The 27753-nt window shown below is 39.2% G+C and overlaps 24 non-coding genes across 24 annotated transcripts; 12 read left to right on the plus strand and 12 right to left on the minus strand.

Moving 5' to 3' along the window:
- Window positions 1-1329: 1329 nt before the first annotated feature.
- On the plus strand, window positions 1330-1401 carry TRNAQ-UUG (transfer RNA glutamine (anticodon UUG)). The gene has a single exon. It is a non-coding gene; the product is annotated as a tRNA-Gln (tRNA).
- A 906-nt stretch (window positions 1402-2307) lies between these two features.
- TRNAQ-CUG (transfer RNA glutamine (anticodon CUG)) lies at window positions 2308-2379 on the minus strand. Its single transcript has one exon. It is a non-coding gene; the product is annotated as a tRNA-Gln (tRNA).
- Window positions 2380-2638: 259 nt separating this feature from the next.
- Window positions 2639-2710, plus strand: TRNAQ-UUG (transfer RNA glutamine (anticodon UUG)). Its single transcript has one exon. It is a non-coding gene; the product is annotated as a tRNA-Gln (tRNA).
- A 913-nt stretch (window positions 2711-3623) lies between these two features.
- TRNAQ-CUG (transfer RNA glutamine (anticodon CUG)) lies at window positions 3624-3695 on the minus strand. Its single transcript has one exon. It is a non-coding gene; the product is annotated as a tRNA-Gln (tRNA).
- Window positions 3696-6074: 2379 nt separating this feature from the next.
- TRNAQ-UUG (transfer RNA glutamine (anticodon UUG)) lies at window positions 6075-6146 on the plus strand. Its single transcript has one exon. It is a non-coding gene; the product is annotated as a tRNA-Gln (tRNA).
- A 906-nt stretch (window positions 6147-7052) lies between these two features.
- TRNAQ-CUG (transfer RNA glutamine (anticodon CUG)) lies at window positions 7053-7124 on the minus strand. Its single transcript has one exon. It is a non-coding gene; the product is annotated as a tRNA-Gln (tRNA).
- A 259-nt stretch (window positions 7125-7383) lies between these two features.
- Window positions 7384-7455, plus strand: TRNAQ-UUG (transfer RNA glutamine (anticodon UUG)). Its single transcript has one exon. It is a non-coding gene; the product is annotated as a tRNA-Gln (tRNA).
- Window positions 7456-8368: 913 nt separating this feature from the next.
- TRNAQ-CUG (transfer RNA glutamine (anticodon CUG)) lies at window positions 8369-8440 on the minus strand. The gene has a single exon. It is a non-coding gene; the product is annotated as a tRNA-Gln (tRNA).
- A 2381-nt stretch (window positions 8441-10821) lies between these two features.
- On the plus strand, window positions 10822-10893 carry TRNAQ-UUG (transfer RNA glutamine (anticodon UUG)). Its single transcript has one exon. It is a non-coding gene; the product is annotated as a tRNA-Gln (tRNA).
- An 897-nt stretch (window positions 10894-11790) lies between these two features.
- Window positions 11791-11862, minus strand: TRNAQ-CUG (transfer RNA glutamine (anticodon CUG)). Its single transcript has one exon. It is a non-coding gene; the product is annotated as a tRNA-Gln (tRNA).
- A 259-nt stretch (window positions 11863-12121) lies between these two features.
- Window positions 12122-12193, plus strand: TRNAQ-UUG (transfer RNA glutamine (anticodon UUG)). The gene has a single exon. It is a non-coding gene; the product is annotated as a tRNA-Gln (tRNA).
- Window positions 12194-13106: 913 nt separating this feature from the next.
- Window positions 13107-13178, minus strand: TRNAQ-CUG (transfer RNA glutamine (anticodon CUG)). The gene has a single exon. It is a non-coding gene; the product is annotated as a tRNA-Gln (tRNA).
- Window positions 13179-15557: 2379 nt separating this feature from the next.
- On the plus strand, window positions 15558-15629 carry TRNAQ-UUG (transfer RNA glutamine (anticodon UUG)). Its single transcript has one exon. It is a non-coding gene; the product is annotated as a tRNA-Gln (tRNA).
- A 904-nt stretch (window positions 15630-16533) lies between these two features.
- TRNAQ-CUG (transfer RNA glutamine (anticodon CUG)) lies at window positions 16534-16605 on the minus strand. Its single transcript has one exon. It is a non-coding gene; the product is annotated as a tRNA-Gln (tRNA).
- A 259-nt stretch (window positions 16606-16864) lies between these two features.
- On the plus strand, window positions 16865-16936 carry TRNAQ-UUG (transfer RNA glutamine (anticodon UUG)). Its single transcript has one exon. It is a non-coding gene; the product is annotated as a tRNA-Gln (tRNA).
- Window positions 16937-17849: 913 nt separating this feature from the next.
- On the minus strand, window positions 17850-17921 carry TRNAQ-CUG (transfer RNA glutamine (anticodon CUG)). Its single transcript has one exon. It is a non-coding gene; the product is annotated as a tRNA-Gln (tRNA).
- A 2381-nt stretch (window positions 17922-20302) lies between these two features.
- Window positions 20303-20374, plus strand: TRNAQ-UUG (transfer RNA glutamine (anticodon UUG)). Its single transcript has one exon. It is a non-coding gene; the product is annotated as a tRNA-Gln (tRNA).
- An 897-nt stretch (window positions 20375-21271) lies between these two features.
- TRNAQ-CUG (transfer RNA glutamine (anticodon CUG)) lies at window positions 21272-21343 on the minus strand. The gene has a single exon. It is a non-coding gene; the product is annotated as a tRNA-Gln (tRNA).
- A 259-nt stretch (window positions 21344-21602) lies between these two features.
- On the plus strand, window positions 21603-21674 carry TRNAQ-UUG (transfer RNA glutamine (anticodon UUG)). Its single transcript has one exon. It is a non-coding gene; the product is annotated as a tRNA-Gln (tRNA).
- A 913-nt stretch (window positions 21675-22587) lies between these two features.
- Window positions 22588-22659, minus strand: TRNAQ-CUG (transfer RNA glutamine (anticodon CUG)). Its single transcript has one exon. It is a non-coding gene; the product is annotated as a tRNA-Gln (tRNA).
- A 2380-nt stretch (window positions 22660-25039) lies between these two features.
- TRNAQ-UUG (transfer RNA glutamine (anticodon UUG)) lies at window positions 25040-25111 on the plus strand. Its single transcript has one exon. It is a non-coding gene; the product is annotated as a tRNA-Gln (tRNA).
- An 897-nt stretch (window positions 25112-26008) lies between these two features.
- Window positions 26009-26080, minus strand: TRNAQ-CUG (transfer RNA glutamine (anticodon CUG)). Its single transcript has one exon. It is a non-coding gene; the product is annotated as a tRNA-Gln (tRNA).
- A 259-nt stretch (window positions 26081-26339) lies between these two features.
- On the plus strand, window positions 26340-26411 carry TRNAQ-UUG (transfer RNA glutamine (anticodon UUG)). The gene has a single exon. It is a non-coding gene; the product is annotated as a tRNA-Gln (tRNA).
- Window positions 26412-27324: 913 nt separating this feature from the next.
- Window positions 27325-27396, minus strand: TRNAQ-CUG (transfer RNA glutamine (anticodon CUG)). Its single transcript has one exon. It is a non-coding gene; the product is annotated as a tRNA-Gln (tRNA).
- Window positions 27397-27753: the final 357 nt, after the last annotated feature.

Raw genomic sequence — 27753 nt, forward strand, 5'->3', positions numbered from 1 at the left:
ACCCTTCCACTCATGCCCCTAGGCCCCGAATGGCCACGAACGGCCAGGTTCTATAGACAGGGCAGCTGGCATGGATTATGGACACTTTTAACATAGGGTGGTTTTTCAACCTTATCTCCTCTGGGAGCAAAGCGCTGGACAGGGTTTCCTGTACGTTTTTGAGGTTCGCAGGGATCTATGTGTGGATGTTTCTTGGTGTGAAAAGCATGACACCTTTTGGGGTGACACCAGGCTCTTCTGGGAGTTAATTTACATAATCTCTACTTTCTATTTTATGTGACATGGGCTGCAGTTACATTGTTCTGTTAATAGAGGGCAACACACAGGTCATAGTTCCAAGCAGGGGTGCACGGTCTGCTTGCTAGCTTACATTTACAGTTCTATTTGGGATTCACCGCCTTTTCATAAACTGAGTACTCTTCCGGAGTATTTCTAACTTATGTAGGTGTTTTGGGGGTGTTACGTGCCTTTGTATGACTGCTGCAAACCACTTGATATTAGACATTGATTGGAAACGACATAAAAAATCCTGACACATATTGTAAGCGGACATAAAATGACCTATATTAGCTAATATAAGTAAACAGACATCACTCCCCCCTCCCCACAAAAAGGGATGTATGCGTACACAAAAAATAAAAATGAAAAACAAGCAACTACTGCAGTTAAAATCTAAAAATGTAAATTCAGTTACATGATCATGACTCGGAAGGGGAAGTTAAAAAGTAAAAAAACACACGGTAGGAGAGAGGTTAGCTTTACATGCCATGAGGGAGGAAGAGGTCTTCCAAGCACTGTTGTGTATGTTGGTCAATCCCTCTGAAACGCAAAAGGGATGTGCACATAGAAATCAAAGCAGAGTCATCCAGAGAGACTATTTAATTCTTTTTTTTTCAAATTCTCAAAAGGAAGCTGCTATCAAATTGAACTATTCATCACAGCCACTGCTAGGAAATCTATGTGCATAAAATGACAATACACCCAAAGGAAAACAAAATATAGCTATAACATGCCAGATTACTAAATTCAGAGTCCAGCCTACTAACCATTAGACCATGGAACCTAAATACTTCCGCAAATGCTGAACTTCATTATGCCAAAACAGAGGCAGTCAGAAACAATATTTAATATTGCTTAATCATATGCCTCAAGAAGAAGAATTTGATCTACATGCTCTATAAAGCACAGAGATTGCTATAGCAAAACGTCAATCGACAACATCGCTGTGTTTGTATGATATCAGTCAATTTGGACTATGAATCTGTAAAAATTGTAAATGTGCTCTATATTGACATTTCTGATTCAACGCTCTCAGGTGCATCTTGCAAGGGTTCCATGGTGTAATGGTTAGCACTTTGGACTTTGAATCCAACGATCCGAGTTCAAGTCTCGGTGGAACTGTTATCTTGCTCTTACACTCCATTTTCTAATTTCTCAAATTACAATTCAACAGAGTTAATATTCAGAAGTTCAGTCGACTCAGGTAGCCGTTTTCACACTCTCTCTCTCTCTGCACGACATTACATTTAAATGCACTTTGGTGCCTGATACCAATACAGTGATGCAACTACATATCGTTAATGTACAATCCCTAAGGTCAATCAGAGTGGGCACCCAGATATCTCTCAGAAACATTTTCCACAGATGAATAATGTCCAACCTTAACTCTAATAAAAGAAAAATGTACACACTATGTGCAGTAGATTCTCTGCTCACTGGAACATGCAGAAACAACATTGATGTGAAAAGATTGGAAAAAGCCCTATTTTATTAACATTAAAAAATGTTCTACAATTATTTTGGTGAATCATATTCACTTTCACAATCATTCCTATGTTTCAAGCAATTTGATGGTCTTATTAAATGTGTAAAAAATGTAATTCTTTGAGTTGACAAACTGTATGGAGAGCAAACTTTTTATAACTTACAAGAGTTATGAGTTCTAGAAAGTAGTGCATTTACTGATCAAGTGCCCTTGTTTAAATGTACTTACTTTATTTGGATCACACCTTTCTCGAAAGAAGAAATAAACTCTAAATTATCAGGAAACAATTCAACTGATTTTAGGGGCCTCCTGGGCTTTCAATGCAAATCGCTGAGATCAAAAGCCAGTTTAATAGCCATTATACCTTGGAGCTTTGGAGATATGAGAGTGGGCAGTTTCTTTGTGGCAAAAGAGAGTCATCCCCAGAAACTATTAATATTCTTTGGTCAAAGAAGACTGCCATCAAAGTGGCTGTAAAGCAAAGCTATTGCTGTTATATCTATCTGCAAATGAAAGGCAACTCTAAAAGAGAAGCAGCCCCAAGGTCCCACCGAGACTTGAACTTGGATCGCTGGATTCAGAGTCCAGAGTGCTAACCATTACACCATGGAACCCACATATTCAGTAGCATGATGCACTTCATTCTGGAAAAACAGAGCACATCAGAGAAAATATGTAATATTCCTATATCATTAGACTCCAGAGGAAGAATTTGATCCAAATGAGACATGAAGCCAATACTTTGCGATTGCACAGCATCCAACAGCAACAGTGCTGCTTCGATATAATATCAGTAAACGGTTACTATAGGTCAGTAAAAATCTTGAATGTGCCCTATATTCTCATTGTCCTTATGAAGCTCTGCTCAACAAGGGTTCCATGATGTAATGGTTAGCACTTTGGACTTTGAATCCAGCGATCCGAGTTCAAGTCTCGGTGGAACCTCTCTCTTGCTCTAGCACACTTTGTCTCCTTGTTGTCTTAAATTATAGGCCAAAGATAGTAATATTCATAAGGTTAGTGGTGTAGGGTATTCATTTTCGCTCTCACTCTCTGGCATAACTTTTCATAAAAATCCACTTTTGTGCCTAGCACCTTAACCTTTATGCATTTTTTTTAAATGTATGAACAGTGAGGTCATTCTGAGTCGATGGGCAGATCTGCATCGGAAACATACATAAAAGATTTGAAATGTTCAAACTTAACTCAATGTTAAGAAACATGCTCAATCTGTGACCCAATGGATTCTCTTTTTACTTGAAGATGCAGCAACAACATTAATAATACCATTTTGGGAAAAGCAGCTCTATTGTATCGCCATTCTCTTTCAAAATTGTTAAAGGGTTAATCCTATGAAAAGCGACCACATTCAGAATCAATGATATTAATCAAGCGTCTTAACAGTCTTTACATGTTTGTAAAATGAAGGTATCAGTTTGAGATGAAAAATAGAACGAAGAACACACTTTTCTTAATTCACAAAAGGCCTGAGGTGTATAAATACTGTTTGTACCGACCAAGGGCCCATTCGTGAATGTACTTACTTTAGTTGGATCATACCTTTCTTCAAAGAAGACATCCACAATAAACGATAAGGGAAAGGTTCGATTGATGGTAAACTCTTACAGAGATTTGAATGCAAATTATTGGATTCAACCTCCAGGGTGCTACCATTACACCATGGGTCTTTCACACCACAGAAAGTGGTGGGTTTCATTGTGGCTAAAGAGCGTCATCCATGGAAAATCTTTCTTTTTTCAAATGCACCCAGGGAATAATGCTATGAAAGTGGGCGACACAGCAGCGTCATTGCTATTAAAACAAGACACTGAGAGGAAAACAAACACAGTAATTCCCAAGGTCCCACCGAGATTTGAACTCGGATCGCTGGATTCAGAGTCCAGAGTGACAACCATTACACCATGGAACCTACATACTTAGTGACATGATGAACGTCATTGCAGCAAAAAAAGAGCCTTTTAGAGAATGTATGCAATATTCTTTTATCTTATGCCTCCAGAGGAAGAATCCTATCCAAATGAGCTGTAAAGCAAAGAGTTTGCTATTGCGCAACAACCAACTAAACAGTTCCACATTTGCATAATATCCGTGGGCTAGGAATATGAGTTTGTTAAAATGATGCATGAGATCTCGATTCTCATTTCTGTTACAACTCTGTCAGGTTGCACCAGCAAGGGGCCCATGGTGTAATGGTTAGCAAAGAACATTACTGAAGGGCCCCTCGGCCAGCCAGAAAGCCAAAATGGAGAGAACGGGCATGAACTGGTTGTGAATGAGCTTCAAAATGCGTTCACAGGTAATTGAACTGGTGATCTCCTCAGTTTATACACCTGGAACTCCTGTCAATAGCAACAGTCGGCAGCTGGGTTGCCAGACATTTCGTCGAAAAAAATTTGTCGACAGGACAATTGGTCGAAACCATTTGGTCGAAAACCAAATGGTCGAATTGCTTTTGTTTTTTATTTTCACTTTTTTTTTTGGGGGGGGGTTGGGGGGGTCCCCCCAACCCCCTTTTTTTCTAAAACCCCCTTTTTTTCCCTAAACTACAACCTAAAAAAATATATATAAATAAATTAAAAAATTGACCATTTGGCTTTCGACCAAATTACGTCGACCAAATGTCTTTCGACGAAATGTCTTTCGACGAAATATCCGGACAGTGGCAGCTGGTCTGTGTCAGTAATGGCAATTTGATTTTGCCATTTTCACACCTCCCTAATAAATGAACAAAATGTTCCATTTGTAGGCACAGTTACATGCTATGGTATGTATACCATGCTTAATAACCACCATAGGAGGCTCAGAGCACCATCCGCATTCTTACGTACAAAACATGTAAGGAAATAATCAGATCTTTTGCTCTGCAGGAGTCAGGCTTCTTTAAAGCCTGACAAAGTGGCAGAGTGCCATTGTAAACTGAGGCATGATGAAACCATGCCCAAGAACCCAAGCAGGTTAAACCCTTCCACTCATGCCCCTAGGCCCCGAATGGCCACGAACGGCCAGGTTCTATAGACAGGGCAGCTGGCATGGATTATGGACACTTTTAACATAGGGTGGTTTTTCAACCTTATCTCCTCTGGGAGCAAAGCGCTGGACAGGGTTTCCTGTACGTTTTTGAGGTTCGCAGGGATCTATGTGTGGATGTTTCTTGGTGTGAAAAGCATGACACCTTTTGGGGTGACACCAGGCTCTTCTGGGAGTTAATTTACATAATCTCTACTTTCTATTTTATGTGACATGGGCTGCAGTTACATTGTTCTGTTAATAGAGGGCAACACACAGGTCATAGTTCCAAGCAGGGGTGCACGGTCTGCTTGGTAGCTTACATTTACAGTTCTATTTGGGATTCACCGCCTTTTCATAAACTGAGTACTCTTCCGGAGTATTTCTAACTTATGTAGGTGTTTTGGGGGTGTTACGTGCCTTTGTATGACTGCTGCAAACCACTTGATATTAGACATTGATTGGAAACGACATAAAAAATCCTGACACATATTGTAAGCGGACATAAAATGACCTATATTAGCTAATATAAGTAAACAGACATCACTCCCCCCTCCCCACAAAAAGGGATGTATGCGTACACAAAAAATAAAAATGAAAAACAAGCAACTACTGCAGTTAAAATCTAAAAATGTAAATTCAGTTACATGATCATGACTCGGAAGGGGAAGTTAAAAAGTAAAAAAACACACGGTAGGAGAGAGGTTAGCTTTACATGCCATGAGGGAGGAAGAGGTCTTCCAAGCACTGTTGTGTATGTTGGTCAATCCCTCTGAAACGCAAAAGGGATGTGCACATAGAAATCAAAGCAGAGTCATCCAGAGAGGCTATTTAATTCTTTTTTTTTCAAATTCTCAAAAGGAAGCTGCTATCAAATTGAACTATTCATCACAGCCACTGCTAGGAAATCTATGTGCATAAAATGACAATACACCCAAAGGAAAACAAAATATAGCTATAACATGTCAGATTACTAAATTCAGAGTCCAGCCTACTAACCATTAGACCATGGAACCTAAATACTTCCGCAAATGCTGAACTTCATTATGCCAAAACAGAGGCAGTCAGAAACAATATTTAATATTGCTTAATCATATGCCTCAAGAAGAAGAATTTGATCTACATGCTCTATAAAGCACAGAGATTGCTATAGCACAACGTCAATCGACAACATCGCTGTGTTTGTATGATATCAGTCAATTTGGACTATGAATCTGTAAAAATTGTAAATGTGCTCTATATTGCCATTTCTGATTCAACGCTCTCAGGTGCATCTTGCAAGGGTTCCATGGTGTAATGGTTAGCACTTTGGACTTTGAATCCAACGATCCGAGTTCAAGTCTCGGTGGAACCGTTATCTTGCTCTTACACTCCATTTTCTAATTTCTCAAATTACAATTCAACAGAGTTAATATTCAGAAGTTCAGTCGACTCAGGTAGCCGTTTTCACACTCTCTCTCTCTCTGCACGACATTACATTTAAATGCACTTTGGTGCCTGATACCAATACAGTGATGCAACTACATATCGATAATGTACAATCCCTAAGGTCAATCAGAGTGGGCACCCAGATATCTCTCAGAAACATTTTCCACAGATGAATAATGTCCAACCTTAACTCTATGAAAAGAAAAATGTACACACTATGTGCAGTAGATTCTCTGCTCACTGGAACATGCAGAAACAACATTGATGTGAAAAGATTGGAAAAAGCCCTATTTTATTAACATTAAAAAATGTTCTACAATTATTTTGGTGAATCATATTCACTTTCACAATCATTCCTATGTTTCAAGCAATTTGATGGTCTTATTAAATGTGTAAAAAATGTAATTCTTTGAGTTGACAAACTGTATGGAGAGCAAACTTTTTATAACTTACAAGAGTTATGAGTTCTAGAAAGTAGTGCATTTACTGATCAAGTGCCCTTGTTTAAATGTACTTACTTTATTTGGATCACACCTTTCTCGAAAGAAGAAATAAACTCTAAATTATCAGGAAACAATTCAACTGATTTTAGGGGCCTCCTGGGCTTTCAATGCAAATCGCTGAGATCAAAAGCCAGTTTAATAGCCATTATACCTTGGAGCTTTGGAGATATGAGAGTGGGCAGTTTCTTTGTGGCAAAAGAGAGTCATCCCCAGAAACTATTAATATTCTTTGGTCAAAGAAGACTGCCATCAAAGTGGCTGTAAAGCAAAGCTATTGCTGTTATATCTATCTGCAAATGAAAGGCAACTCTAAAAGAGAAGCAGCCCCAAGGTCCCACCGAGACTTGAACTTGGATCGCTGGATTCAGAGTCCAGAGTGCTAACCATTACACCATGGAACCCACATATTCAGTAGCATGATGCACTTCATTCTGGAAAAACAGAGCACATCAGAGAAAATATGTAATATTCCTATATCATTAGACTCCAGAGGAAGAATTTGATCCAAATGAGACATGAAGCCAATACTTTGCGATTGCACAGCATCCAACAGCAACAGTGCTGCTTCGATATAATATCAGTAAACGGTTACTATAGGTCAGTAAAAATCTTGAATGTGCCCTATATTCTCATTGCCCTTATGAAGCTCTGCTCAACAAGGGTTCCATGATGTAATGGTTAGCACTTTGGACTTTGAATCCAGCGATCCGAGTTCAAGTCTCGGTGGAACCTCTCTCTTGCTCTAACACACTTTGTCTCCTTGTTGTCTTAAATTATAGGCCAAAGATAGTAATATTCATAAGGTTAGTGTTGTAGGGTATTCATTTTCGCTCTCACTCTCTGGCATAACTTTTCATAAAAATCCACTTTTGTGCCTAGCACCTTAACCTTTATGCATTTTTTTTAAATGTATGAACAGTGAGGTCATTCTGAGTCGATGGGCAGATCTGCATCGGAAACATACATAAAAGATTTTAAATTTTCAAACTTAACTCAATGTTAAGAAACATGCTCAATCTGTGACCCAATGGATTCTCTTTTTACTTGAAGATGCAGCAACAACATTAATAATACCATTTTGGGAAAAGCAGCTCTATTGTATCGCCATTCTCTTTCAAAATTGTTAAAGGGTTAATCCTATGAAAAGCGACCACATTCAGAATCAATGATATTAATCAAGCGTCTTAACAGTCTTTACATGTTTGTAAAATGAAGGTATCAGTTTGAGATGAAAAATAGAATGAAGAACACACTTTTCTTAATTCACAAAAGGCCTGAGGTGTATAAATACTGTTTGTACCGACCAAGGGCCCATTCGTGAATGTACTTACTTTAGTTGGATCATACCTTTCTTCAAAGAAGACATCCACAATAAACGATAAGGGAAAGGTTCGACTGATGGTAAACTCTTACAGAGATTTGAATGCAAATTATTGGATTCAACCTCCAGGGTGCTACCATTACACCATGGGTCTTTCACACCACAGAAAGTGGTGGGTTTCATTGTGGCTAAAGAGCGTCATCCATGGAAAATCTTTCTTTTTTCAAATGCACCCAGGGAATAATGCTATGAAAGTGGGCGACACAGCAGCGTCATTGCTATTAAAACAAGACACTGAGAGGAAAACAAACACAGTAATTCCCAAGGTCCCACCGAGATTTGAACTCGGATCGCTGGATTCAGAGTCCAGAGTGACAACCATTACACCATGGCACCTACATACTTAGTGACATGATGAACGTCATTGCAGCAAAAAAAGAGCCTTTTAGAGAATGTATGCAATATTCTTTTATCTTATGCCTCCAGAGGAAGAATCCTATCCAAATGAGCTGTAAAGCAAAGAGTTTGCTATTGCGCAACAACCAACTAAACAGTTCCACATTTGCATAATATCCGTGGGCTAGGAATATGAGTTTGTTAAAATGATGCATGAGATCTCGATTCTCATTTCTGTTACAACTCTGTCAGGTTGCACCAGCAAGGGGCCCATGGTGTAATGGTTAGCAAAGAACATTACTGAAGGGCCCCTCGGCCAGCCAGAAAGCCAAAATGGAGAGAACGGGCATGAACTGGTTGTGAATGAGCTTCAAAATGCGTTCACAGGTAATTGAACTGGTGATCTCCTCAGTTTATACACCTGGAACTCCTGTCAATAGCAACAGTCGGCAGCTGGGTTGCCAGACATTTCGTCGAAAAAAATGTGTCGACAGGACAATTGGTCGAAACCATTTGGTCGAAAACCAAATGGTCGAATTGCTTTTGTTTTTTATTTTCACTTTTTTTTTTGGGGGGGGGGTTGGGGGGGTCCCCCCCAACCCCCTTTTTTTCTAAAAACCCCTTTTTTTCCCTAAACTACAACCTAAAAAAATATATATAAATAAATTAAAAAATCGACCATTTGGCTTTCGACCAAATTACGTCGACCAAATGTCTTTCGACGAAATGTCTTTCGACGAAATGTCCGGACAGTGGCAGCTGGTCTGTGTCAGTAATGGCAATTTGATTTTGCCATTTTCACAACTCCCTAATAAATGAACAAAATGTTCCATTTGTAGGCACAGTTACATGCTATGGTATGTATACCATGCTTAATAACCACCATAGGAGGCTCAGAGCACCATCCGCATTCTTACGTACAAAACATGTAAGGAAATAATCAGATCTTTTGCTCTGCAGGAGTCAGGCTTCTTTAAAGCCTGACAAAGTGGCAGAGTGCCATTGTAAACTGAGGCATGATGAAACCATGCCCAAGAATCCAAGCAGGTTAAACCCTTCCACTCATGCCCCTAGGCCCCGAATGGCCACGAACGGCCAGGTTTTATAGACAGGGCAGCTGGCATGGATTATGGACACTTTTAACATAGGGTGGTTTTTCAACCTTATCTCCTCTGGGAGCAAAGTGCTGGACGGGGTTTCCTGTATGTTTTTGAGGTTCGCAGGGATCTATGTGTGGATGTTTCTTGGTGTGAAAAGCATGACACCTTTTGGGGTGACACCAGGCTCTTCTGGGAGTTAATTTACATAATCTCTACTTTCTATTTTATGTGAAATGGGCTGCAGTTACATTGTTCTGTTAATAGAGGGCAACACACAGGTCATAGTTCCAAGCAGGGGTGCACGGTCTGCTTGCTAGCTTACATTTACAGTTCTATTTGGGATTCACCGCCTTTTCATAAACTGAGTACTCTTCCGGAGTATTTCTAACTTATGTAGGTGTTTTGGGGGTGTTACGTGCCTTTGTATGACTGCTGCAAACCACTTGATATTAGACATTGATTGGAAACGACATAAAAAATCCTGACACATATTGTAAGCGGACATAAAATGACCTATATTAGCTAATATAAGTAAACAGACAGCACTCCCCCCTCCCCACAAAAAGGGATGTATGCGTACACAAAAAATAAAAATGAAAAACAAGCAACTACTGCAGTTAAAATCTAAAAATGTAAATTCAGTTACATGATCATGACTCGGAAGGGGAAGTTAAAAAGTAAAAAAACACACGGTAGGAGAGAGGTTAGCTTTACATGCCATGAGGGAGGAAGAGGTCTTCCAAGCACTGTTGTGTATGTTGGTCAATCCCTCTGAAACGCAAAAGGGATGTGCAAATAGAAATCAAAGCAGAGTCATCCAGAGAGACTATTTAATTCTTTTTTTTTCAAATTCTCAAAAGGAAGCTGCTATCAAATTGAACTATTCATCACAGCCACTGCTAGCAAATCTATGTGCATAAAATGACAATACACCCAAAGGAAAACAAAATATAGCTATAACATGTCAGATTACTAAATTCAGAGTCCAGCCTACTAACCATTAGACCATGGAACCTAAATACTTCCGCAAATGCTGAACTTCATTATGCCAAAACAGAGGCAGTCAGAAACAATATTTAATATTGCTTAATCATATGCCTCAAGAAGAAGAATTTGATCTACATGCTCTATAACGCACAGAGATTGCTATAGCACAACGTCAATCGACAACATCGCTGTGTTTGTATGATATCAGTCAATTTGGACTATGAATCTGTAAAAATTGTAAATGTGCTCTATATTGCCATTTCTGATTCAACGCTCTCAGGTGCATCTTGCAAGGGTTCCATGGTGCAATGGTTAGCACTTTGGACTTTGAATCCAACGATCCGAGTTCAAGTCTCGGTGGAACCGTTATCTTGCTCTTACACTCCATTTTCTAATTTCTCAAATTACAATTCAACAGAGTTAATATTCAGAAGTTCAGTCGACTCAGGTAGCCGTTTTCACACTCTCTCTCTCTCTGCACGACATTACATTTAAATGCACTTTGGTGCCTGATACCAATACAGTGATGCAACTACATATCGTTAATGTAAGGTCAATCAGAGTGGGCACCCAGATATCTCTCAGAAACATTTTCCACAGATGAATAATGTCCAACCTTAACTCTATGAAAAGAAAAATGTACACACTATGTGCAGTAGATTCTCTGCTCACTGGAACATGCAGAAACAACATTGATGTGAAAAGATTGGAAAAAGCCCTATTTTATTAACATTAAAAAATGTTCTACAATTATTTTGGTGAATCATATTCACTTTCACAATCATTCCTATGTTTCAAGCAATTTGATGGTCTTATTGAATGTGTAAAAAATGTAATTCTTTGAGTTGACAAACTGTATGGAGAGCAAACTTTTTATAACTTACAAGAGTTATGAGTTCTAGAAAGTAGTGCATTTACTGATCAAGTGCCCTTGTTTAAATGTACTTACTTTATTTGGATCACACCTTTCTCGAAAGAAGAAATAAACTCTAAATTATCAGGAAACAATTCAACTGATTTTAGGGGCCTCCTGGGCTTTCAATGCAAATCGCTGAGATCAAAAGCCAGTTTAATAGCCATTATACCTTGGAGCTTTGGAGATATGAGAGTGGGCAGTTTCTTTGTGGCAAAAGAGAGTCATCCCCAGAAACTATTAATATTCTTTGGTCAAAGAAGACTGCCATCAAAGTGGCTGTAAAGCAAAGCTATTGCTGTTATATCTATCTGCAAATGAAAGGCAACTCTAATAGAGAAGCAGCCCCAAGGTCCCACCGAGACTTGAACTTGGATCGCTGGATTCAGAGTCCAGAGTGCTAACCATTACACCATGGAACCCACATATTCAGAAGAATGATGCACTTCATTCTGGAAAAACAGAGCACATCAGAGAAAATATGTAATATTCCTATATCATTAGACTCCAGAGGAAGAATTTGATCCAAATGAGACATGAAGCCAATACTTTGCGATTGCACAGCATCCAACAGCAACAGTGCTGCTTCGATATAATATCAGTAAACGGTTACTATAGGTCAGTAAAAATCTTGAATGTGCCCTATATTCTCATTGCCCTTATGAAGCTCTGCTCAACAAGGGTTCCATGGTGTAATGGTTAGCACTTTGGACTTTGAATCCAGCGATCCGAGTTCAAGTCTCGGTGGAACCTCTCTCTTGCTCTAGCACACTTTGTCTCCTTGTTGTCTTAAATTATAGGCCAAAGATAGTAATATTCATAAGGTTAGTGGTGTAGGGTATTCATTTTCGCTCTCACTCTCTGGCATAACTTTTCATAAAAATCCACTTTTGTGCCTAGCACCTTAACCTTTATGCATTTTTTTTAAATGTATGAACAGTGAGGTCATTCTGAGTCGATGGGCAGATCTGCATCGGAAACATACATAAAAGATTTGAAATTTTCAAACTTAACTCAATGTTAAGAAACATGCTCAATCTGTGACCCAATGGATTCTCTTTTTACTTGAAGATGCAGCAACAACATTAATAATACCATTTTGGGAAAAGCAGCTCTATTGTATCGCCATTCTCTTTCAAAATTGTTAAAGGGTTAATCCTATGAAAAGCGACCACATTCAGAATCAATGATATTAATCAAGCGTCTTAACAGTCTTTACATGTTTGTAAAATGAAGGTATCAGTTTGAGATGAAAAATAGAACGAAGAACACACTTTTCTTAATTCACAAAAGGCCTGAGGTGTATAAATACTGTTTGTACCGACCAAGGGCCCATTCGTGAATGTACTTACTTTAGTTGGATCATACCTTTCTTCAAAGAAGACATCCACAATAAACGATAAGGGAAAGGTTCGATTGATGGTAAACTCTTACAGAGATTTGAATGCAAATTATTGGATTCAACCTCCAGGGTGCTACCATTACACCATGGGTCTTTCACACCACAGAAAGTGGTGGGTTTCATTGTGGCTAAAGAGCGTCATCCATGGAAAATCTTTCTTTTTTCAAATGCACCCAGGGAATAATGCTATGAAAGTGGGCGACACAGCAGCGTCATTGCTATTAAAACAAGACACTGAGAGGAAAACAAACACAGTAATTCCCAAGGTCCCACCGAGATTTGAACTCGGATCGCTGGATTCAGAGTCCAGAGTGACAACCATTACACCATGGAACCTACATACTTAGTGACATGATGAACGTCATTGCAGCAAAAAAAGAGCCTTTTAGAGAATGTATGCAATATTCTTTTATCTTATGCCTCCAGAGGAAGAATCCTATCCAAATGAGCTGTAAAGCAAAGAGTTTGCTATTGCGCAACAACCAACTAAACAGTTCCACATTTGCATAATATCCGTGGGCTAGGAATATGAGTTTGTTAAAATGATGCATGAGATCTCGATTCTCATTTCTGTTACAACTCTGTCAGGTTGCACCAGCAAGGGGCCCATGGTGTAATGGTTAGCAAAGAACATTACTGAAGGGCCCCTCGGCCAGCCAGAAAGCCAAAATGGAGAGAACGGGCATGAACTGGTTGTGAATGAGCTTCAAAATGCGTTCACAGGTAATTGAACTGGTGATCTCCTCAGTTTATACACCTGGAACTCCTGTCAATAGCAACAGTCGGCAGCTGGGTTGCCAGACATTTCGTCGAAAAAAATTTGTCGACAGGACAATTGGTCGAAACCATTTGGTCGAAAACCAAATGGTCGAATTGCTTTTGTTTTTTATTTTCACTTTTTTTTTTGGGGGGGGGTTGGGGGGGTCCCCCCAACCCCCTTTTTTTCTAAAACCCCCTTTTTTTCCCTAAACTACAACCTAAAAAAATATATATAAATAAATTAAAAAATCGACCATTTGGCTTTCGACCAAATTACGTCGACCAAATGTCTTTCGACGAAATGTCTTTCGACGAAATATCCGGACAGTGGCAGCTGGTCTGTGTCAGTAATGGCAATTTGATTTTGCCATTTTCACACCTCCCTAATAAATGAACAAAATGTTCCATTTGTAGGCACAGTTACATGCTATGGTATGTATACCATGCTTAATAACCACCATAGGAGGCTCAGAGCACCATCCGCATTCTTACGTACAAAACATGTAAGGAAATAATCAGATCTTTTGCTCTGCAGGAGTCAGGCTTCTTTAAAGCCTGACAAAGTGGCAGAGTGCCATTGTAAACTGAGGCATGATGAAACCATGCCCAAGAACCCAAGCAGGTTAAACCCTTCCACTCATGCCCCTAGGCCCCGAATGGCCACGAACGGCCAGGTTCTATAGACAGGGCAGCTGGCATGGATTATGGACACTTTTAACATAGGGTGGTTTTTCAACCTTATCTCCTCTGGGAGCAAAGCGCTGGACAGGGTTTCCTGTACGTTTTTGAGGTTCGCAGGGATCTATGTGTGGATGTTTCTTGGTGTGAAAAGCATGACACCTTTTGGGGTGACACCAGGCTCTTCTGGGAGTTAATTTACATAATCTCTACTTTCTATTTTATGTGACATGGGCTGCAGTTACATTGTTCTGTTAATAGAGGGCAACACACAGGTCATAGTTCCAAGCAGGGGTGCACGGTCTGCTTGGTAGCTTACATTTACAGTTCTATTTGGGATTCACCGCCTTTTCATAAACTGAGTACTCTTCCGGAGTATTTCTAACTTATGTAGGTGTTTTGGGGGTGTTACGTGCCTTTGTATGACTGCTGCAAACCACTTGATATTAGACATTGATTGGAAACGACATAAAAAATCCTGACACATATTGTAAGCGGACATAAAATGACCTATATTAGCTAATATAAGTAAACAGACATCACTCCCCCCTCCCCACAAAAAGGGATGTATGCGTACACAAAAAATAAAAATGAAAAACAAGCAACTACTGCAGTTAAAATCTAAAAATGTAAATTCAGTTACATGATCATGACTCGGAAGGGGAAGTTAAAAAGTAAAAAAACACACGGTAGGAGAGAGGTTAGCTTTACATGCCATGAGGGAGGAAGAGGTCTTCCAAGCACTGTTGTGTATGTTGGTCAATCCCTCTGAAACGCAAAAGGGATGTGCACATAGAAATCAAAGCAGAGTCATCCAGAGAGACTATTTAATTCTTTTTTTTTCAAATTCTCAAAAGGAAGCTGCTATCAAATTGAACTATTCATCACAGCCACTGCTAGGAAATCTATGTGCATAAAATGACAATACACCCAAAGGAAAACAAAATATAGCTATAACATGTCAGATTACTAAATTCAGAGTCCAGCCTACTAACCATTAGACCATGGAACCTAAATACTTCCGCAAATGCTGAACTTCATTATGCCAAAACAGAGGCAGTCAGAAACAATATTTAATATTGCTTAATCATATGCCTCAAGAAGAAGAATTTGATCTACATGCTCTATAAAGCACAGAGATTGCTATAGCACAACGTCAATCGACAACATCGCTGTGTTTGTATGATATCAGTCAATTTGGACTATGAATCTGTAAAAATTGTAAATGTGCTCTATATTGCCATTTCTGATTCAACGCTCTCAGGTGCATCTTGCAAGGGTTCCATGGTGTAATGGTTAGCACTTTGGACTTTGAATCCAACGATCCGAGTTCAAGTCTCGGTGGAACCGTTATCTTGCTCTTACACTCCATTTTCTAATTTCTCAAATTACAATTCAACAGAGTTAATATTCAGAAGTTCAGTCGACTCAGGTAGCCGTTTTCACACTCTCTCTCTCTGCACGACATTACATTTAAATGCACTTTGGTGCCTGATACCAATACAGTGATGCAACTACATATCGATAATGTACAATCCCTAAGGTCAATCAGAGTGGGCACCCAGATATCTCTCAGAAACATTTTCCACAGATGAATAATGTCCAACCTTAACTCTATGAAAAGAAAAATGTACACACTATGTGCAGTAGATTCTCTGCTCACTGGAACATGCAGAAACAACATTGATGTGAAAAGATTGGAAAAAGCCCTATTTTATTAACATTAAAAAATGTTCTACAATTATTTTGGTGAATCATATTCACTTTCACAATCATTCCTATGTTTCAAGCAATTTGATGGTCTTATTAAATGTGTAAAAAATGTAATTCTTTGAGTTGACAAACTGTATGGAGAGCAAACTTTTTATAACTTACAAGAGTTATGAGTTCTAGAAAGTAGTGCATTTACTGATCAAGTGCCCTTGTTTAAATGTACTTACTTTATTTGGATCACACCTTTCTCGAAAGAAGAAATAAACTCTAAATTATCAGGAAACAATTCAACTGATTTTAGGGGCCTCCTGGGCTTTCAATGCAAATCGCTGAGATCAAAAGCCAGTTTAATAGCCATTATACCTTGGAGCTTTGGAGATATGAGAGTGGGCAGTTTCTTTGTGGCAAAAGAGAGTCATCCCCAGAAACTATTAATATTCTTTGGTCAAAGAAGACTGCCATCAAAGTGGCTGTAAAGCAAAGCTATTGCTGTTATATCTATCTGCAAATGAAAGGCAACTCTAAAAGAGAAGCAGCCCCAAGGTCCCACCGAGACTTGAACTTGGATCGCTGGATTCAGAGTCCAGAGTGCTAACCATTACACCATGGAACCCACATATTCAGTAGCATGATGCACTTCATTCTGGAAAAACAGAGCACATCAGAGAAAATATGTAATATTCCTATATCATTAGACTCCAGAGGAAGAATTTGATCCAAATGAGACATGAAGCCAATACTTTGCGATTGCACAGCATCCAACAGCAACAGTGCTGCTTCGATATAATATCAGTAAACGGTTACTATAGGTCAGTAAAAATCTTGAATGTGCCCTATATTCTCATTGCCCTTATGAAGCTCTGCTCAACAAGGGTTCCATGATGTAATGGTTAGCACTTTGGACTTTGAATCCAGCGATCCGAGTTCAAGTCTCGGTGGAACCTCTCTCTTGCTCTAACACACTTTGTCTCCTTGTTGTCTTAAATTATAGGCCAAAGATAGTAATATTCATAAGGTTAGTGTTGTAGGGTATTCATTTTCGCTCTCACTCTCTGGCATAACTTTTCATAAAAATCCACTTTTGTGCCTAGCACCTTAACCTTTATGCATTTTTTTTAAATGTATGAACAGTGAGGTCATTCTGAGTCGATGGGCAGATCTGCATCGGAAACATACATAAAAGATTTTAAATTTTCAAACTTAACTCAATGTTAAGAAACATGCTCAATCTGTGACCCAATGGATTCTCTTTTTACTTGAAGATGCAGCAACAACATTAATAATACCATTTTGGGAAAAGCAGCTCTATTGTATCGCCATTCTCTTTCAAAATTGTTAAAGGGTTAATCCTATGAAAAGCGACCACATTCAGAATCAATGATATTAATCAAGCGTCTTAACAGTCTTTACATGTTTGTAAAATGAAGGTATCAGTTTGAGATGAAAAATAGAATGAAGAACACACTTTTCTTAATTCACAAAAGGCCTGAGGTGTATAAATACTGTTTGTACCGACCAAGGGCCCATTCGTGAATGTACTTACTTTAGTTGGATCATACCTTTCTTCAAAGAAGACATCCACAATAAACGATAAGGGAAAGGTTCGACTGATGGTAAACTCTTACAGAGATTTGAATGCAAATTATTGGATTCAACCTCCAGGGTGCTACCATTACACCATGGGTCTTTCACACCACAGAAAGTGGTGGGTTTCATTGTGGCTAAAGAGCGTCATCCATGGAAAATCTTTCTTTTTTCAAATGCACCCAGGGAATAATGCTATGAAAGTGGGCGACACAGCAGCGTCATTGCTATTAAAACAAGACACTGAGAGGAAAACAAACACAGTAATTCCCAAGGTCCCACCGAGATTTGAACTCGGATCGCTGGATTCAGAGTCCAGAGTGACAACCATTACACCATGGCACCTACATACTTAGTGACATGATGAACGTCATTGCAGCAAAAAAAGAGCCTTTTAGAGAATGTATGCAATATTCTTTTATCTTATGCCTCCAGAGGAAGAATCCTATCCAAATGAGCTGTAAAGCAAAGAGTTTGCTATTGCGCAACAACCAACTAAACAGTTCCACATTTGCATAATATCCGTGGGCTAGGAATATGAGTTTGTTAAAATGATGCATGAGATCTCGATTCTCATTTCTGTTACAACTCTGTCAGGTTGCACCAGCAAGGGGCCCATGGTGTAATGGTTAGCAAAGAACATTACTGAAGGGCCCCTCGGCCAGCCAGAAAGCCAAAATGGAGAGAACGGGCATGAACTGGTTGTGAATGAGCTTCAAAATGCGTTCACAGGTAATTGAACTGGTGATCTCCTCAGTTTATACACCTGGAACTCCTGTCAATAGCAACAGTCGGCAGCTGGGTTGCCAGACATTTCGTCGAAAAAAATTTGTCGACAGGACAATTGGTCGAAACCATTTGGTCGAAAACCAAATGGTCGAATTGCTTTTGTTTTTTATTTTCACTTTTTTTTTTGGGGGGGGGGTTGGGGGGGTCCCCCCCAACCCCCTTTTTTTCTAAAAACCCCTTTTTTTCCCTAAACTACAACCTAAAAAAATATATATAAATAAATTAAAAAATCGACCATTTGGCTTTCGACCAAATTACGTCGACCAAATGTCTTTCGACGAAATGTCTTTCGACGAAATGTCCGGACAGTGGCAGCTGGTCTGTGTCAGTAATGGCAATTTGATTTTGCCATTTTCACAACTCCCTAATAAATGAACAAAATGTTCCATTTGTAGGCACAGTTACATGCTATGGTATGTATACCATGCTTAATAACCACCATAGGAGGCTCAGAGCACCATCCGCATTCTTACGTACAAAACATGTAAGGAAATAATCAGATCTTTTGCTCTGCAGGAGTCAGGCTTCTTTAAAGCCTGACAAAGTGGCAGAGTGCCATTGTAAACTGAGGCATGATGAAACCATGCCCAAGAATCCAAGCAGGTTAAACCCTTCCACTCATGCCCCTAGGCCCCGAATGGCCACGAACGGCCAGGTTCTATAGACAGGGCAGCTGGCATGGATTATGGACACTTTTAACATAGGGTGGTTTTTCAACCTTATCTCCTCTGGGAGCAAAGTGCTGGACGGGGTTTCCTGTATGTTTTTGAGGTTCGCAGGGATCTATGTGTGGATGTTTCTTGGTGTGAAAAGCATGACACCTTTTGGGGTGACACCAGGCTCTTCTGGGAGTTAATTTACATAATCTCTACTTTCTATTTTATGTGAAATGGGCTGCAGTTACATTGTTCTGTTAATAGAGGGCAACACACAGGTCATAGTTCCAAGCAGGGGTGCACGGTCTGCTTGCTAGCTTACATTTACAGTTCTATTTGGGATTCACCGCCTTTTCATAAACTGAGTACTCTTCCGGAGTATTTCTAACTTATGTAGGTGTTTTGGGGGTGTTACGTGCCTTTGTATGACTGCTGCAAACCACTTGATATTAGACATTGATTGGAAACGACATAAAAAATCCTGACACATATTGTAAGCGGACATAAAATGACCTATATTAGCTAATATAAGTAAACAGACAGCACTCCCCCCTCCCCACAAAAAGGGATGTATGCGTACACAAAAAATAAAAATGAAAAACAAGCAACTACTGCAGTTAAAATCTAAAAATGTAAATTCAGTTACATGATCATGACTCGGAAGGGGAAGTTAAAAAGTAAAAAAACACACGGTAGGAGAGAGGTTAGCTTTACATGCCATGAGGGAGGAAGAGGTCTTCCAAGCACTGTTGTGTATGTTGGTCAATCCCTCTGAAACGCAAAAGGGATGTGCAAATAGAAATCAAAGCAGAGTCATCCAGAGAGACTATTTAATTCTTTTTTTTTCAAATTCTCAAAAGGAAGCTGCTATCAAATTGAACTATTCATCACAGCCACTGCTAGCAAATCTATGTGCATAAAATGACAATACACCCAAAGGAAAACAAAATATAGCTATAACATGTCAGATTACTAAATTCAGAGTCCAGCCTACTAACCATTAGACCATGGAACCTAAATACTTCCGCAAATGCTGAACTTCATTATGCCAAAACAGAGGCAGTCAGAAACAATATTTAATATTGCTTAATCATATGCCTCAAGAAGAAGAATTTGATCTACATGCTCTATAACGCACAGAGATTGCTATAGCACAACGTCAATCGACAACATCGCTGTGTTTGTATGATATCAGTCAATTTGGACTATGAATCTGTAAAAATTGTAAATGTGCTCTATATTGCCATTTCTGATTCAACGCTCTCAGGTGCATCTTGCAAGGGTTCCATGGTGCAATGGTTAGCACTTTGGACTTTGAATCCAACGATCCGAGTTCAAGTCTCGGTGGAACCGTTATCTTGCTCTTACACTCCATTTTCTAATTTCTCAAATTACAATTCAACAGAGTTAATATTCAGAAGTTCAGTCGACTCAGGTAGCCGTTTTCACACTCTCTCTCTCTCTGCACGACATTACATTTAAATGCACTTTGGTGCCTGATACCAATACAGTGATGCAACTACATATCGTTAATGTAAGGTCAATCAGAGTGGGCACCCAGATATCTCTCAGAAACATTTTCCACAGATGAATAATGTCCAACCTTAACTCTATGAAAAGAAAAATGTACACACTATGTGCAGTAGATTCTCTGCTCACTGGAACATGCAGAAACAACATTGATGTGAAAAGATTGGAAAAAGCCCTATTTTATTAACATTAAAAAATGTTCTACAATTATTTTGGTGAATCATATTCACTTTCACAATCATTCCTATGTTTCAAGCAATTTGATGGTCTTATTGAATGTGTAAAAAATGTAATTCTTTGAGTTGACAAACTGTATGGAGAGCAAACTTTTTATAACTTACAAGAGTTATGAGTTCTAGAAAGTAGTGCATTTACTGATCAAGTGCCCTTGTTTAAATGTACTTACTTTATTTGGATCACACCTTTCTCGAAAGAAGAAATAAACTCTAAATTATCAGGAAACAATTCAACTGATTTTAGGGGCCTCCTGGGCTTTCAATGCAAATCGCTGAGATCAAAAGCCAGTTTAATAGCCATTATACCTTGGAGCTTTGGAGATATGAGAGTGGGCAGTTTCTTTGTGGCAAAAGAGAGTCATCCCCAGAAACTATTAATATTCTTTGGTCAAAGAAGACTGCCATCAAAGTGGCTGTAAAGCAAAGCTATTGCTGTTATATCTATCTGCAAATGAAAGGCAACTCTAAAAGAGAAGCAGCCCCAAGGTCCCACCGAGACTTGAACTTGGATCGCTGGATTCAGAGTCCAGAGTGCTAACCATTACACCATGGAACCCACATATTCAGAAGAATGATGCACTTCATTCTGGAAAAACAGAGCACATCAGAGAAAATATGTAATATGCCTATATCATTAGACTCCAGAGGAAGAATTTGATCCAAATGAGACATGAAGCCAATACTTTGCGATTGCACAGCATCCAACAGCAACAGTGCTGCTTCGATATAATATCAGTAAACGGTTACTATAGGTCAGTAAAAATCTTGAATGTGCCCTATATTCTCATTGCCCTTATGAAGCTCTGCTCAACAAGGGTTCCATGGTGTAATGGTTAGCACTTTGGACTTTGAATCCAGCGATCCGAGTTCAAGTCTCGGTGGAACCTCTCTCTTGCTCTAGCACACTTTGACTCCTTGTTGTCTTAAATTATAGGCCAAAGATAGTAATATTCATAAGGTTAGTGGTGTAGGGTATTCATTTTCGCTCTCACTCTCTGGCATAACTTTTCATAAAAATCCACTTTTGTGCCTAGCACCTTAACCTTTATGCATTTTTTTTAAATGTATGAACAGTGAGGTCATTCTGAGTCGATGGGCAGATCTGCATCGGAAACATACATAAAAGATTTGAAATTTTCAAACTTAACTCAATGTTAAGAAACATGCTCAATCTGTGACCCAATGGATTCTCTTTTTACTTGAAGATGCAGCAACAACATTAATAATACCATTTTGGGAAAAGCAGCTCTATTGTATCGCCATTCTCTTTCAAAATTGTTAAAGGGTTAATCCTATGAAAAGCGACCACATTCAGAATCAATGATATTAATCAAGCGTCTTAACAGTCTTTACATGTTTGTAAAATGAAGGTATCAGTTTGAGATGAAAAATAGAACGAAGAACACACTTTTCTTAATTCACAAAAGGCCTGAGGTGTATAAATACTGTTTGTACCGACCAAGGGCCCATTCGTGAATGTACTTACTTTAGTTGGATCATACCTTTCTTCAAAGAAGACATCCACAATAAACGATAAGGGAAAGGTTCGATTGATGGTAAACTCTTACAGAGATTTGAATGCAAATTATTGGATTCAACCTCCAGGGTGCTACCATTACACCATGGGTCTTTCACACCACAGAAAGTGGTGGGTTTCATTGTGGCTAAAGAGCGTCATCCATGGAAAATCTTTCTTTTTTCAAATGCACCCAGGGAATAATGCTATGAAAGTGGGCGACACAGCAGCGTCATTGCTATTAAAACAAGACACTGAGAGGAAAACAAACACAGTAATTCCCAAGGTCCCACCGAGATTTGAACTCGGATCGCTGGATTCAGAGTCCAGAGTGACAACCATTACACCATGGAACCTACATACTTAGTGACATGATGAACGTCATTGCAGCAAAAAAAGAGCCTTTTAGAGAATGTATGCAATATTCTTTTATCTTATGCCTCCAGAGGAAGAATCCTATCCAAATGAGCTGTAAAGCAAAGAGTTTGCTATTGCGCAACAACCAACTAAACAGTTCCACATTTGCATAATATCCGTGGGCTAGGAATATGAGTTTGTTAAAATGATGCATGAGATCTCGATTCTCATTTCTGTTACAACTCTGTCAGGTTGCACCAGCAAGGGGCCCATGGTGTAATGGTTAGCAAAGAACATTACTGAAGGGCCCCTCGGCCAGCCAGAAAGCCAAAATGGAGAGAACGGGCATGAACTGGTTGTGAATGAGCTTCAAAATGCGTTCACAGGTAATTGAACTGGTGATCTCCTCAGTTTATACACCTGGAACTCCTGTCAATAGCAACAGTCGGCAGCTGGGTTGCCAGACATTTCGTTGAAAAAAATTTGTCGACAGGACAATTGGTCGAAACCATTTGGTCGAAAACCAAATGGTCGAATTGCTTTTGTTTTTTATTTTCACTTTTTTTTTTGGGGGGGGGGTTGGGGGGGTCCCCCCAACCCCCTTTTTTTCTAAAACCCCCTTTTTTTCCCTAAACTACAACCTAAAAAATTATATATAAATAAATTAAAAAATCGACCATTTGGCTTTCGACCAAATTACGTCGACCAAATGTCTTTCGACGAAATGTCTTTCGACGAAATGTCCGGTCAGCGGCAGCTGGTCTGTGTCAGTAATGGCAATTTGATTTAGCCATTTTCACAACTCCCTAATAAATGAACAAAATGTTCCATTTGTAGGCACAGTTACATGCTATGGTATGTATACCATGCTTAATAACCACCATAGGAGGCTCAGAGCACCATCCGCATTCTTACGTACAAAACATGTAAGGAAATAATCAGATCTTTTGCTCTGCAGGAGTCAGGCTTCTTTAAAGCCTGACAAAGTGGCAGAGTGCCATTGTAAACTGAGGCATGATGAAACCATGCCCAAGAATCCAAGCAGGTTAAACCCTTCCACTCATGCCCCTAGGCCCCGAATGGCCACGAACGGCCAGGTTCTATAGACAGGGCAGCTGGCATGGATTATGGACACTTTTAACATAGGGTGGTTTTTCAACCTTATCTCCTCTGGGAGCAAAGTGCTGGACGGGGTTTCCTGTATGTTTTTGAGGTTCGCAGGGATCTATGTGTGGATGTTTCTTGGTGTGAAAAGCATGACACCTTTTGGGGTGACACCAGGCTCTTCTGGGAGTTAATTTACATAATCTCTACTTTCTATTTTATGTGAAATGGGCTGCAGTTACATTGTTCTGTTAATAGAGGGCAACACACAGGTCATAGTTCCAAGCAGGGGTGCACGGTCTGCTTGCTAGCTTACATTTACAGTTCTATTTGGGATTCACCGCCTTTTCATAAACTGAGTACTCTTCCGGAGTATTTCTAACTTATGTAGGTGTTTTGGGGGTGTTACGTGCCTTTGTATGACTGCTGCAAACCACTTGATATTAGACATTGATTGGAAACGACATAAAAAATCCTGACACATATTGTAAGCGGACATAAAATGACCTATATTAGCTAATATAAGTAAACAGACAGCACTCCCCCCTCCCCACAAAAAGGGATGTATGCGTACACAAAAAATAAAAATGAAAAACAAGCAACTACTGCAGTTAAAATCTAAAAATGTAAATTCAGTTACATGATCATGACTCGGAAGGGGAAGTTAAAAAGTAAAAAAACACACGGTAGGAGAGAGGTTAGCTTTACATGCCATGAGGGAGGAAGAGGTCTTCCAAGCACTGTTGTGTATGTTGGTCAATCCCTCTGAAACGCAAAAGGGATGTGCAAATAGAAATCAAAGCAGAGTCATCCAGAGAGACTATTTAATTCTTTTTTTTTCAAATTCTCAAAAGGAAGCTGCTATCAAATTGAACTATTCATCACAGCCACTGCTAGCAAATCTATGTGCATAAAATGACAATACACCCAAAGGAAAACAAAATATAGCTATAACATGTCAGATTACTAAATTCAGAGTCCAGCCTACTAACCATTAGACCATGGAACCTAAATACTTCCGCAAATGCTGAACTTCATTATGCCAAAACAGAGGCAGTCAGAAACAATATTTAATATTGCTTAATCATATGCCTCAAGAAGAAGAATTTGATCTACATGCTCTATAACGCACAGAGATTGCTATAGCACAACGTCAATCGACAACATCGCTGTGTTTGTATGATATCAGTCAATTTGGACTATGAATCTGTAAAAATTGTAAATGTGCTCTATATTGCCATTTCTGATTCAACGCTCTCAGGTGCATCTTGCAAGGGTTCCATGGTGCAATGGTTAGCACTTTGGACTTTGAATCCAACGATCCGAGTTCAAGTCTCGGTGGAACCGTTATCTTGCTCTTACACTCCATTTTCTAATTTCTCAAATTACAATTCAACAGAGTTAATATTCAGAAGTTCAGTCGACTCAGGTAGCCGTTTTCACACTCTCTCTCTCTCTGCACGACATTACATTTAAATGCACTTTGGTGCCTGATACCAATACAGTGATGCAACTACATATCGTTAATGTAAGGTCAATCAGAGTGGGCACCCAGATATCTCTCAGAAACATTTTCCACAGATGAATAATGTCCAACCTTAACTCTATGAAAAGAAAAATGTACACACTATGTGCAGTAGATTCTCTGCTCACTGGAACATGCAGAAACAACATTGATGTGAAAAGATTGGAAAAAGCCCTATTTTATTAACATTAAAAAATGTTCTACAATTATTTTGGTGAATCATATTCACTTTCACAATCATTCCTATGTTTCAAGCAATTTGATGGTCTTATTGAATGTGTAAAAAATGTAATTCTTTGAGTTGACAAACTGTATGGAGAGCAAACTTTTTATAACTTACAAGAGTTATGAGTTCTAGAAAGTAGTGCATTTACTGATCAAGTGCCCTTGTTTAAATGTACTTACTTTATTTGGATCACACCTTTCTCGAACGAAGAAATAAACTCTAAATTATCAGGAAACAATTCAACTGATTTTAGGGGCCTCCTGGGCTTTCAATGCAAATCGCTGAGATCAAAAGCCAGTTTAATAGCCATTATACCTTGGAGCTTTGGAGATATGAGAGTGGGCAGTTTCTTTGTGGCAAAAGAGAGTCATCCCCAGAAACTATTAATATTCTTTGGTCAAAGAAGACTGCCATCAAAGTGGCTGTAAAGCAAAGCTATTGCTGTTATATCTATCTGCAAATGAAAGGCAACTCTAAAAGAGAAGCAGCCCCAAGGTCCCACCGAGACTTGAACTTGGATCGCTGGATTCAGAGTCCAGAGTGCTAACCATTACACCATGGAACCCACATATTCAGAAGAATGATGCACTTCATTCTGGAAAAACAGAGCACATCAGAGAAAATATGTAATATGCCTATATCATTAGACTCCAGAGGAAGAATTTGATCCAAATGAGACATGAAGCCAATACTTTGCGATTGCACAGCATCCAACAGCAACAGTGCTGCTTCGATATAATATCAGTAAACGGTTACTATAGGTCAGTAAAAATCTTGAATGTGCCCTATATTCTCATTGCCCTTATGAAGCTCTGCTCAACAAGGGTTCCATGGTGTAATGGTTAGCACTTTGGACTTTGAATCCAGCGATCCGAGTTCAAGTCTCGGTGGAACCTCTCTCTTGCTCTAGCACACTTTGTCTCCTTGTTGTCTTAAATTATAGGCCAAAGATAGTAATATTCATAAGGTTAGTGGTGTAGGGTATTCATTTTCGCTCTCACTCTCTGGCATAACTTTTCATAAAAATCCACTTTTGTGCCTAGCACCTTAACCTTTATGCATTTTTTTTAAATGTATGAACAGTGAGGTCATTCTGAGTCGATGGGCAGATCTGCATCGGAAACATACATAAAAGATTTGAAATTTTCAAACTTAACTCAATGTTAAGAAACATGCTCAATCTGTGACCCAATGGATTCTCTTTTTACTTGAAGATGCAGCAACAACATTAATAATACCATTTTGGGAAAAGCAGCTCTATTGTATCGCCATTCTCTTTCAAAATTGTTAAAGGGTTAATCCTATGAAAAGCGACCACATTCAGAATCAATGATATTAATCAAGCGTCTTAACAGTCTTTACATGTTTGTAAAATGAAGGTATCAGTTTGAGATGAAAAATAGAACGAAGAACACACTTTTCTTAATTCACAAAAGGCCTGAGGTGTATAAATACTGTTTGTACCGACCAAGGGCCCATTCGTGAATGTACTTACTTTAGTTGGATCATACCTTTCTTCAAAGAAGACATCCACAATAAACGATAAGGGAAAGGTTCGATTGATGGTAAACTCTTACAGAGATTTGAATGCAAATTATTGGATTCAACCTCCAGGGTGCTACCATTACACCATGGGTCTTTCACACCACAGAAAGTGGTGGGTTTCATTGTGGCTAAAGAGCGTCATCCATGGAAAATCTTTCTTTTTTCAAATGCACCCAGGGAATAATGCTATGAAAGTGGGCGACACAGCAGCGTCATTGCTATTAAAACAAGACACTGAGAGGAAAACAAACACAGTAATTCCCAAGGTCCCACCGAGATTTGAACTCGGATCGCTGGATTCAGAGTCCAGAGTGACAACCATTACACCATGGAACCTACATACTTAGTGACATGATGAACGTCATTGCAGCAAAAAAAGAGCCTTTTAGAGAATGTATGCAATATTCTTTTATCTTATGCCTCCAGAGGAAGAATCCTATCCAAATGAGCTGTAAAGCAAAGAGTTTGCTATTGCGCAACAACCAACTAAACAGTTCCACATTTGCATAATATCCGTGGGCTAGGAATATGAGTTTGTTAAAATGATGCATGAGATCTCGATTCTCATTTCTGTTACAACTCTGTCAGGTTGCACCAGCAAGGGGCCCATGGTGTAATGGTTAGCAAAGAACATTACTGAAGGGCCCCTCGGCCAGCCAGAAAGCCAAAATGGAGAGAACGGGCATGAACTGG

This window comes from Ambystoma mexicanum, chromosome 5p (genome assembly GCF_040938575.1).
Source record: "Ambystoma mexicanum isolate Mex_15411 chromosome 5p, UKY_AmexF1_1, whole genome shotgun sequence".
Lineage (NCBI taxonomy): Eukaryota > Metazoa > Chordata > Amphibia > Caudata > Ambystomatidae > Ambystoma > Ambystoma mexicanum.